We start from the raw sequence: 12,445 nt of genomic DNA, 5'->3' as shown, positions 1-12,445 counted from the left end.
TCGAAGGGCCGAATGGCCTACTCCTGCACCTATTTTCTATGTTTCTATGTTTCTATGTTTCACCACTACAGACAAATCACTGGTTGCATCATCTCATCTGAGCATTCAAAGGCAAGAGTCCAGTCGCCCAAAATAGATTGCGATTTGCAACCACACATGCTGAGGGAGAGAACAATCCATTTTGCTGTTTTTGCTCAGTGGAGGGAGTTCCACTGAGTTTTCCTTGACGTTTTTATTATTTTATTATTTATTGTATTACCCTAACACTGTCCATAACTTCAATAATAAAATGGCCAATATGGAGATTGCATATTATATTCAATGAAAAAAAACCCCACAAAGCACTGAAATAACTCAGCAGATCAGGTAACATCTCAGAAGAACATAGACAGGTGACGTTTCGGGTGGGGACCTTTCTTTAGACTGGCGACCTGAAAGTTTCAGGGCTGTGGAGTCGTCGAGTCAGAGTCGGAGCAATTTTGGTGCAGCTGGAGTTAGAATCGGTAAGAAAGTCCCGACTCTGACTCTGACCTCAACATAAAGTTCAGAGAATTACGTAAATCGGAAAAAATCCAACTTTTTAAACATACCGCACACTTTATTTCCACCCGAGAGAATGAGAAATCACATTGGTGCTGCCATCTATGGGCAGAGCGACGAGAAACAAAACGTAAACAAACACCATCACTAGCTGATTTCCCTCCACCTGCTCCTGAGTGAACATGTCTGGATAATTTCTGAATTCAAAAGGTAAATTTAGTCATTCATTTATGGGGAACTATTTTATAAATGAATACAGATTTCAAGGTTTACTGCAAAAGAAATCATCAGTGATGATTATTTCCTTCTCAACAGCAGTAAACACTAGCCTTGGCAAAGAGTCAAAGAATTTGGTCATTTTTCATCAATACAAGCCATAATTCCTACTTTCAGTGGGATGCTTGACACAATATTCTAGGTTGAAAGGTTAAGGGCCTGTCCCACTTTCACGACCTCTGCCGTGTTTGCCCTTGACTCAGACTCGCAGCATGGTCGTCACGAGGTCGTAGGTAGGTCGTGATGCTAGTCGTAGGTACTCGTGGCATCAAGTAGGTCGGGGCGTTTTTCTAGCCTGATGAAAAATGTCAACGAGTAAAAAAGGTCGTGAATTAGGTCGTGAAATTGGGACAGGCCATTAAGGGGTTGGGTAATGAAGGGAAAAAAAGGTTAGGGCTCATTTTTTTAAAAGTATAGAAAACACTGGCTAACCTAAACTAACAGGGGGGCTTTGTTCCCTTGCCCCCCCCCCCCCCCCCCCCTTAACCTAACCTAAACTAACAGGAGGGGAGCTGCATCCCCTTGGCCCCCCTAATCCCTTAAAACAAGTTTCCTCAAATTATTTAATTACTACCAATGAATAGAGACTACTAAAATGAGTTAGTAAAGGTAAGTAAAGTATGTCAGTTCTCCCACCAGTATTTACTGGACTTTAACCCCGCATTTTGTGATATATAAAAGATGTTAATAATTCCATTTCAGGCACTATTCATTCACTGATGTCATTCATTCTTTTTTTCAGGAAAAAAATTTGATTTAATTTAAAATTTCCCAAGTTAGCAAGTTTGAAATCTAAAGCCCCTTTCTCAATGGCAAAGAAAACACCGACCAGATCTGCTGTTCGTGAATATTTTACAATAACTACAGATGGAAAACATTTTGTGTGTCAGTGTATGATAGAAGATGATGGTGGTGAAAGATTGTGTGAAACAAAACTCAGTTGTTTCTCTGGCTGTGATAAAAAATGCTCCAACAAGAGTTTCAAATTTGATAAGACATTTGCAGCGTTTCCACCCTAAAAGTTGTAAATGAGAAAGATACAAGAATCAACAAAAATCTTACAACAACATTAAAGTCAGCAAAAAACAAAACTCCTGAGGGACAACCCGGACAAGCATCACTTACAAGGTTCATTACTACAGACAAAGTAACTGTAACAATGAAATGTTTAAGAAACACCTTATCGAACTTGTTGTAAGAAATGGTGTAGCCTTAACTTTATTTTCACGGCCAGCCTTTCTAGGCCTAAATGGAGAAATGGCTAAGAAACTAGGAGTTTCTCTGGCAAGGGAGAGTATCAGAAAATTTACTGTATACTTGAAGAAGCCATGAATGAAAAGAAAAAGCTTTGAAAAACCCTTAAATGGCAGTTCATGTTCATTAAAATGGATGCCACCACTCATCACAGAGTTAACTATTTTGCCATCAATGCTAGATTTGTTGATGAAAACAGTAAAATAGTAACTCGGACATTAGGAGTAAAGGACACCAAGGCAGATCATGAGAGCATTTATCTCCAGAACTTAGTGGAAATTTTTTTGAAAGATTTTGAAATTAAGAAAGGCCAGATTCTTTGATAATGCTTCAAATATGTTAAGCACAATAGAAAAGATTAATAAAGTTGAAGAAGACAAAGTCACTACTGAAAGGGAGATCTCTGATGCAGATTCTGAAACTGAAACAGCAGAAATAGAACAGAATGATGAAACTTTAGATGATATTGTTGAGGAGGCATCTGTGGAGATTTCTGTTTAATCCAACATATGCGTTGTGCTGTACATACATTGCAACTAGCAATAAGAGATGGATTGAAAGAACGGCATGCAGCTACTCTGATAGGTAAGGGGAAGCAAATAGCCACTGCAGCCAGGACCTCTAAAATTGATGCTATCCTCCAGAGACGTGCAGGAAAGGGAGCTATTTTGGACCAAGCAACTCGCGGGGGCAGCACATATATGATGGTTAAGCATTTGCTTGACCTAAAACCCTTTCTAGAAGACATTGATAATCCCAGTGTCCTACTGACTAAAAGTCAATGGAGGTTGGTATCACAATTAGAAGCTCTGCTTGCTCACCTTTATGCAGTCACCAAAAAGCTGCAAGCAGAGGATTTAACTCCTGGTACATTTCTATGGGAGTGGAGAAATTTAATATTTCACCTATCCAAAGCTGGAGGATTAATTGCTGAAGGAATTGTATCGTCAATGAAGAAAAGAGAGGGTTTGCTATTTGAAACTCAGATCGTGTTAGCTGCTGTCTACGTTGATCCAATGAACCGAATCTTGTTGAGCGAGGATCAAATTGTTAAAGCAAAAGAGGCCGTCTGTGATGTTGCAGTTCGGATAAACGGGCTACTACCTGAAAATTCAGAACCACAAAATGAAGATGGGACTACCAAATCCTTCTCATCCTCTTCAAATGATGAAGTCAGATTTTGCAAAATATTTAGATAAAATTGAGCAGTCGAGAGAAAAAGTTTCCTGCTTAAATGTGCGAAGGCAGCCTTTTGATGTTAAACTAATGGAATTTAAGCAAGATTTTCTTGGTGGTTTAAAAGAAGTAAATAAATATGATCGCTCATCGAAACTTACAGCACAAGAAGTCATCGCTGCTTATCCAGAAATAGTAAGATTTGCAGCTATGATAGTAACAGCCATATCACCCACTCAGGTCAGCGTGGAGAGACTGTTCTCTGCACTGAAAATAATTAAATCAGATTTAAGGGCTTCAATGAAAGAGGATCTGGCAGAAGCAATTCTGTTCCAAAGGACGTTATTAATAAATGTTTGCTATGTACGTTTGTAACAAACTTAACTACCTATGCATTTAGTTTTAATTTCTATTAAAACATAGAAAAAATTGCACTTGAAAAAATGTTTTTGTCATAATTTAGCCATTTAGCTCATACCTGTGGCCTCAGTATAATACATTTTGGAGTAATGCTATTATAATTTTTATTTAATTCAATGGAATTTTAATTTTGTCATAGTCCTATATGGGTTTTTTTCTTGTAGCACAATGAATTATGTTTTTTTTTTCAAGAATAAACAATTAAAAACAGCCACAATAGCATAGCTGCAACCATTAGATAAAACTTTAAGGACATGGGTTTAAAAGGTAGCCTGATAATTAATGTAATTCTTATGAAATGCCATCTTGTGTCATGTCATCATAGCAGATTTAGAATTATTATACCTAGGGGTCGGGGTTGGTGTCGGAGTCGGGGTTGGAGTCGTAGTCGGAGTCAGATACACTAGAAATCAAGGAGTCGGAATATTTTGGGTATTGACTCCACACCTGAAACGTTAATTATCCATATCCTTCACAGAAGCCGCCTGACTGACTGTTTTTTTTTTATAAACAAACATCTGCAATTCCTTATTTATATATTACTAGAACTCTCATCTCGTTTGTTTCTATGCGTGTGTGTGTGCCTGTCTGCCTATGTGATCCCGGAACTACGCCAAAGCGGTACACGATAGCTCTACAATTTTTGGACCACCTTACTCACAATTGTCCTGTGGTGTGGAGTATCACATTTTGTTCTGATTGATGTCATATTTTACAAGTTATTCACATTTTTAACTTTACAAAATCCCACTTTGAGAAAAGAAAATCCATTTGCACTGGCAGTTACAGCTATGATGTTATAATGGGATTGTAGCCCTGCCCGCTACAATGTTGCAATCCCACTACACCGAGTCCTGTCAGCCCTAGCAAGTGCAATTGCATTTAAAAAAAGTGTAAAATGAGGGAAGGTGAAAGGGGAAATGAGCCACCCCTGCACAGTTGGGGCTGTGGGCGAGTGGTGGAATATTGCGTTGGGGAAATGGGTTGCATTGGGGGAACGGGTGAGTGATGGAATATTGCGTTGGGGAACGGGTTGCGTTTGGGGACCAGGCCACCCGTGGGGGCTATGGGTGAGTGGTCGAATATTGCATTGGGGGAATGGGTTGCGTTGGGCGACCAGGCCTCCCATGTTTCAGGGACCCAAAGGGTCCCACATGGGTCTAGATTCTCTATAATATTGAATGACTACATTTGGAGGAGAGCTTGACTTCGTCTCCACAGTTACAGAGACCTGGATTTGATGCTGACCTTAAGTGCTGACTGTGTGGACTTTGGACTTTCTCCTTGAGACTGCATGCGTTTCCTCTGTGACGCCAATTTGTCCCACAGCAAAAGACATGCTGTTTGATAGAAAAAGATTAGTGTGTATAGGTGTAGGAAGGAACTGTAGATGTTGGTTTAAATCGAAGATAGACACAAAATACTGGAGTAACTCAGTGGGACAGGCAGCATCTCTTTAGAGAAGGAATGGCTGATGTTTTGGGTCGAGATTCTTCTTCAGATTGATGTCAGGGGAGTGGGAGGTGTACAGATAAGGAAGTGTCTAGATAAGAAAGTGTAAGGTGTGAAAACAGGACAAAGGGAATGGAGATCAAGGAAGACGTAGAATAGATCATTGTTAGTTGAGAGAAGGTATCAACAAACTGAACAGAGATAAAATATAGTCAGAGACCGTAAGACTGGTGGGAGAACTGGGAAGGGATGGAGTGAGAGGGAAAGCAAGGCCTACTTGAAGTTAGAGAAGTCAATGTTCATACCGCTGGGGCGTAAACTGCCCAAGCAAAATATGAGGTGCTGTTCCTCCAATTTGTGCTGGGCCTCACTCTGATAATGGAGGAGGCCCAGGACAGAAAGGTCAGCATGTGAAAGGGAGGGGGAGTTATAGTGTTTAGCAACCAGGTTAGTTATACAGCGTGTATAGTTTTTGATTGTCAGTGCAGATGTAATGGGCTGAAAGGTCTGTTTCTGTGGTGCATAAGTCCATAACTCTGGGGCTCAGCTTTGTTTCTCTGATCCAATTCTTCCCCAGCCCCCAATGCTTACATACCATGCGGTTATATTTTTTACATTGAAAATGATCTTTTCGATATGTCATCTTGCCAAAACAATCTCCTTCTTCAGACTGAAGAAGCGTTCCAACTTGAAATGTCTTCACAGATGCCACCTGACCTGCTGAGTTCTTCTGAGAAAGCTGAGGAAGGACATTATTGCCATAGAGGGAGTGCAGAGAAGGTTCACCAGACTGATTCCTGGGATGTCAGGACTGTCTTATGAAGAAAGACTGGATAGACTTGGTTTATACTCTCTAGAATTTAGGAGATTGAGAGGGGATCTTATAGAAACTTATAAAATTCTTAAGGGGTTGGACAGGCTAGATACAGGAAGATTCCTCCCGATGTTGGGGAAGTCCAGGACAAGGGGTCACAGCATAAGGATAAGGGGGAAATCCTTTAAAACCGAGATGAGAAGAACTTTTTCCACACAGAGAGTGGTGAATCTCTGGAACTCTCTGCCACAGAGGGTAGTCGAGGCCAGTTCATTGGCTATATTTAAGAGGGAGTTAGATGTGGCCCTTGTGACTAAGGGGATCAGAGGGTATGGAGAGAAGGCAGGTACAGGATACTGAGTTGGATGATCAGCCATGATCATATTGAATGGCGGTGCAGGCTCGAAGGGCCGAATGGCCTACTCCTGCACCTAATTTCTATGTTCTATGTTTCTATGTTTCTTCCAGCACTATGTTTTTGACATTGAGAATTGCATTGACTAGGTCAATATTTTCTATCAGATTCACTGATTTGCTCCTTGGGCTTTGAAAGGAAAGTATTTGCTATTTAGTTCATGGCAGGTACAAGTTAAGACATTAAGAACAATGAAAGCACTATTAAAGTTAGGTCTGTGCATATTAAAGCCAAGTGGCACAAAACACGTAACAAAGGCGGTGTAAATCACATTCATTCTATTAGTGGGAATTATATCTTGAATGTTAATACAATGGTTATGTATGGTGTATAAATGTGTAGTGCATTCATTTGTCTGCACTTCAAAAGCTGTGCAGTTATTGAAGTCACAACCACAGGTCCACTTGACCCATTAAAATCAGTGTGTCAAGGCAAATCCAGAGCTCAGAGTGGCAAAAGGCCCAGCATTTAATTAATGAGCATTACAATTGAAGTGGAGCATATTCTTAGTAAATTGAGTTTATGCTCTAAATTGTGCTTCCAGGATAACAAATTGTTTATTATGACTGGACAAACGCTGCTGGTCATTAGTAGGTTTGAGAATAAACATAAAACTGATAGGCTGAATCAAAACACTGTAGAAGCTAGAACAGGCAGCAGGTCAAATAGCCTCCAAAGGTAGAGAAACAAAGACAAAGTTGCAGGTCAAGGACTGGAAAAGTAACCACTTTCTATGTGCAGATGTTACAGACAATGATGGGTTGGAGGCAGGGAAAAGAGAACTGATGCTGTGTCGGCCAGAGGATGTTGACCAAGTTTGTCAAGATAATAATTATTTTAAAATAAAGTGGTGCGTCCTGAAATTGTTAAATTCAGTATTGTGCCAGAGTTTGTGATATGCCAAGGCAGAGATGAGCGCTGTTCCTTCAGCAAATAAAGTAAAGTAAAGTAGCCTTTATTGTCATTCAGACCTTGTGGTCTGAACGAAATTGTGTTGCCTTGCAGCCCTACATACAGTAAAAAATGACAAAAACACACAATAATCACAAATTAACATCCACCACAGTGAGTTCACCAGGCACCTCCTCACTGTGATGGAAGGCAAAAATCTTAAGTCTTTGTCTCTTCCCTTCTTATTCGCCTTCTGTGCCGAGGCGATCCAGGCTTCGGATGTTGTGACCCCGCCAGGTGATGGTAAGTAATGTCAGTCCCACGGCTGAAACCAAGCTCCGCGAACGGACCGGTTCAACTCCATAGCCCGGGGTGGTCGAAGCCACCAAAGCTGCCACCCTCCAGTCCAGCGGACGCAGCTGTTGTCGAGGGAGCTCCGGAGAACAGGTCACCAACCTGTGACCTGCGAGCTCCCGACGATGCCGTCCACTGGGCCCGCAGCCGAGTCCACCGGGCCTGCGACCGATCCTCCGAGGTCGGGTCGCCGCTGCCTCTGCCAGCTCCAGGGTCGGGTCGCCGCTGCCGCTGCCGCTGCCGCTGCCCGCTCTAAGGTCGGGTCGCTGCTGCCGCTGCCCGCTACAAGGTCGGGTCGCTGCTGCCGCTGCCCGCTCCGAGGTCGGGTCGCCGCTACCGCTGCCTCTGCCCACTCCGAGGTCGGGTCGCCGCTGCCCGCTCCGAGGTCGGGTCACCGCTGCCGCTGCCGCTGCCGCTGCCCGCCCTGAGGTCGGGTCGCCGCTGCCGCTGTCCCAGCTCCGAGGCCGCCAGCTCCGCTATTAGGCCTCGGCGGAGATGGAGACGGGGATACGACAAGAAAAGTCGCATCCCTCCGAGGAAGAGACCAAAAACATGTTTCTCCCCCCCACCCACACGCATACACAACCTAATAAACCAAAAATTAACTAAAACAGGACAAAAGAACAACACAAAAAAGAAAAAAAGCAGACGGACTGCAGGCGAGCCGCAGCTGCTAAGGCAGCGCCGCCATCTTGAACCATCATGCACTGTTGAAGGAGCGTAGGAGGCAGAAGGCCGAAAAAAGTTGCAAGTGATTGAAAGCTCTGGGCTACTCTTCCAGATTAATTGGAGGTGTTCCGCACATTAGTCACACAATCTGCACTTGGTTTCTTCAATGTTGCAGAAGGCACCACATCTTGAGTATTGGATCCAATGCATTTCATTGGAAGAAGAACAGTTGGATCGCTGCTTCCCTGAATAATAGGGAAGGTAGAGGTAAAAGTTCAGGGGTGGTATCCCCAGACAATAGTTGCCTGCACTCATGAGAAGCCAGCAACATTGATGAATCCAGCAACCAAGTTAAGCTACCTGGTACTGAAGTCAAATGAGACAAGACCATCTCTTCATGAGTGCAGTGCTATTGTTGTACACTCTGCTGCTGTGGCGAATGGCAAGTTGAGAGACGTGGCTGAATTCTGTTGGGAAGATCCTCCAGTGAGGAAGATTAAAAAGTAACTGGGCCTTCTCCTTGGAGGGAACATGTCAGGCATGAGTGCATGGTTGGATGACTTCTCACATCAGTTCACATGTCCTGAGTATAATTAGAGGTGCAATGCGGTGTCTTTGACAGTGGTGTGGGAGTAACTTCTACACAGATGGGCATGCCTTTGCTTCCTGTCCCAAGGTCCATGAACTAACCAGTTATTACTGTAACTAAACTTCCAGGAATAATCCTCTGCCAACCATGTCCATTGTGTCTATACATATCTTATCCCCTGATTCAGTCTGGAGAAGGGTCTCAACCCGAAACGTCACCCATTCCTTCTCTCCAGAGATGCAGCCTGTCCCGCTGAGTTACTCCAGCATTTTGTGTCTACCTTATCTTATCCCCTTATCTGTTTCCACCTATCACCTACTAGCCTCTGTCTCAACAGTCTCCCCACACTGGCTTCATCCACCCCTCAAGTTCCCATGTCGCTGGTTCCACATATCACGAACAAGCCTCTGTCTCACCCCTCCCTCTCCCATCTATATACAGGCTATCCCCACTCTACACTCTCAGTCCTGATGCAGGATCTCAACCTGACCCATCAACTATCTCTTTGCCTCCACCTAGTCCTCTTCTCCCACATCCCTACAAACCTGCCATGTCTCCTGGTTAAGTGACACCTTTAACATTTTCATCCTTGTTTTTAAATCTCTCAGCCCTCTCACTTTATCCGAAAACTCTTTCAGCCTGCAACTTCCCAAGACTCTATACCCCATCAAATCTGATTACTTACATATCAGATTTAACCTCCACACCATTGACAATGTGCTTGCAGCCAAGCTTCAATCTTCCCCAGACCTCTCTGTCTCACCACCTCACTCTTCTGATTTAAAGTTGCCTGTTTGTTCGAACTTTCCTTGTCGCATCTTTAGTGTCTCCGTCTCAAATTTTGTCTGATGGATTTCCTGATAAGCACTTAACAGACCATTAACATGCTCTGTTAAAAACACAGCATAAATACAGGTTGATGGTGTCCCCGTGAACACTTAAATCTGCTCCACTCTCCTGCATTTCCTGTTTATTTCATTTTCTGGCTGATGAGTTTGATGATAAGTGCAGAGGAAATGATGATGTCGAACGCCGAGCTGCAGCAGATGAACAACAACCTGGTCTCGTTATCCATGTGGTCAAGTGCAGAGTGGAGAGCCAGTGGGATCACAGCATACCATTAGGTAAATTTTAATAGATCCTGGTCTTTACTAAGATAGAAGCTGATATGTGTCATAATCAGCCTCTCAATGCATAATGCTATTCAAAGAATGTAGCTTAAAATATTGCAACAAAGACCATATTACGCACTTGTAGAATTTTAAGATAATGTAGTTACATAAGTGGTAGAAACAAAATTCTTCATTGTACGAGCTCGTGTAAAGCAAATCATTCCAATTTGATCTGAAATACAGATTCAAGGACAACCGGTGTATAAAACTCTGGACTCTGGTCCTGACCACGGGGGGGGAAATGGAGGAGGACTGGCCAAATTTTGTGCCTTCCACCACAGTGATGAATGCTGTGGTGGATGTTTGTGTTACAGTTTTATTGTGGTTGTGTGTTCTTTATTATTGTATCGCTGCAGACAACCCAAATTTCCACCAGCCTGGCTGTGTGGCAATAAATTATATCTAATCTAAATATCTAAAATGTAAGTTTACAAACCCACAAAGTATGTGATCTTTATCTTTATTTAGTCCTTCTCATCGTCTTGGGTTTGTAAAACCTCCTCATGTGACATAGCTCTTTGAAATCCACAACAGCCAAAATCACACAACATTTATAAAACATTCAATGCAAATTAAAGCTTCCAGACAAATATAAATATTAACGAAGGAACTGCAGATGCTGGAAAATGGAAGGTAGACAAAAATGCTGGCGAAACTTAGCGGGTGAGGCAGCATCTATGGAGCGAAGGAAATAGGCAACGTTTCGGGCCGAAACCCTTCTTCAGACAACAGTTCGAGCTTGAACCAAGCGTTAGCAACAGCATCGCTGTTAAAGTATTAGGGAGCAAGGTGATCTAAATCTCAAATTTTTGATTGAGTAGTAATGTTGAATCTGAAAGACGAGGAGAAAACAATTGTCCATTTTAAGGTGTTTGAAGAACACAGAAGACCGTGACAAAGGGTCTGGTAGCACGTTGTTGATGTGAAAAATATGAATCCAATCCCACCTCAGAGGCGAGGAATTTAAATTCAAGCAAATAAAAAGAACCTGGAATATAAAAAGTTGGCATCATTAATGACCATGAAGCAACTGCCTTGTCAATAGCTTGAGGTAGTGGGGTGATAGGAGATGCGTCATGCGCAGAGATACCCAGCCTCTGACCTACTCTTGTAGTCACAATATTATGGAGGGGGACACCGTAAGAATAGCCATGGAAGGTGAGTTGGTGCCATTCTCTCTCTTTGGAGATGGCCATTGCCAGGGACTTTAGTGTGGCAAATGTTACTTAGATAGATAGATAGATAGATAGATAGATAGATAGATATAATTTAATTGCCACACAACCAAGGTCGGTGGAATTTGGGTTGCCAGCAGCGGTACAATAATAAAGAACACACAACCACAATAAAAAATTTACACAAACATCCACCACAGCATTCATCACTGTGGTGGAAGGCACAGAGCTTGGCCAGTCCTCCTCCATTTTCCCCCGTGGTCGGGACCACCACCCTCCACAGCCGTTGCTGCGGGCGTCCAGATGGTAAGGGACAAAGTCAAAGTCAAGGTGAGTCCAGGATCGGCTCTTCCCAACCAGAGACCGCGGCTTCAGGCTGGTGTAGGCCGCAGGCCGGCGGTCAAAGTTTTAAAGTACCTGCCGTGCCGCAGCCGGAAGCAGCGCAGTCTGCAGGGCCGGCGGTCGAAGCTCCCCTCCAGGGGAGATGGTAAGTCCATGCCAGCCCCGCGGTAGAAGACAGCCGCGGGCCGGCGGTGGAAGCTTTTTCTTCCCCCCGGGTCCTCCAAGAGGGATCCCGGGCTGTAGATGCCGCACCAGTTGGAGTTCTGCAGACCGCTGCTTCAGGCTGCCGGCTGCCGCAGGCCAGCGTAACGGAGCGCTCCCCTCCAGCGAGCCCCAGTGAGGTCTCACCCGCTCCGCGCCGAGAGTCCACGCTGCGCCCGCCGCTGAAGCTCCGGGCGCGTCTCCGGGAAAGGCCGCCCGATCCTCGATGTTAGGCCACGGGGGAGGCGACCTGGAAAAAGTCGCCTCTCCATGGAGGAGGCGGCCGAAATGGTTTCCCCCTTACCCCCCACACAAAACACACAAAGAAACATTAAAAACAGACTTTTAAACATACTAAAAAAATTAAAAAAGTTGGGAAAAAACGGACACGCTGCCGACAGGCTGCTGCAGTGCAGCGCCCCCTTCCCGGATCACCTGTCACTTGTCACCTTTCTGCCCGAGCCCAATGATATCTGGGTATTGTGAGAGGCAGAAACAAGAGGTTTCACTTGCTGAGGAGCTATGGAGCATGGTGCAATCATCAGCAAGCATCCCCATCGCTGGCCGTCTGATGGATGAATTAGTGAAGCAGCTGAAGATGGTCAGGCCTAGAACACTGGTCAGAGGGACTCCTTCGGTGATGTCCTGGGGCTGGGATAATTGACTTCTGACAGCCACCTTCCCTTAGGGCATGTGGTCTGACTC

Source organism: Amblyraja radiata, chromosome 16 (genome assembly GCF_010909765.2).
Source record: "Amblyraja radiata isolate CabotCenter1 chromosome 16, sAmbRad1.1.pri, whole genome shotgun sequence".
Lineage (NCBI taxonomy): Eukaryota > Metazoa > Chordata > Chondrichthyes > Rajiformes > Rajidae > Amblyraja > Amblyraja radiata.
Note: the sequence above shows the minus strand (reverse complement) of the source record.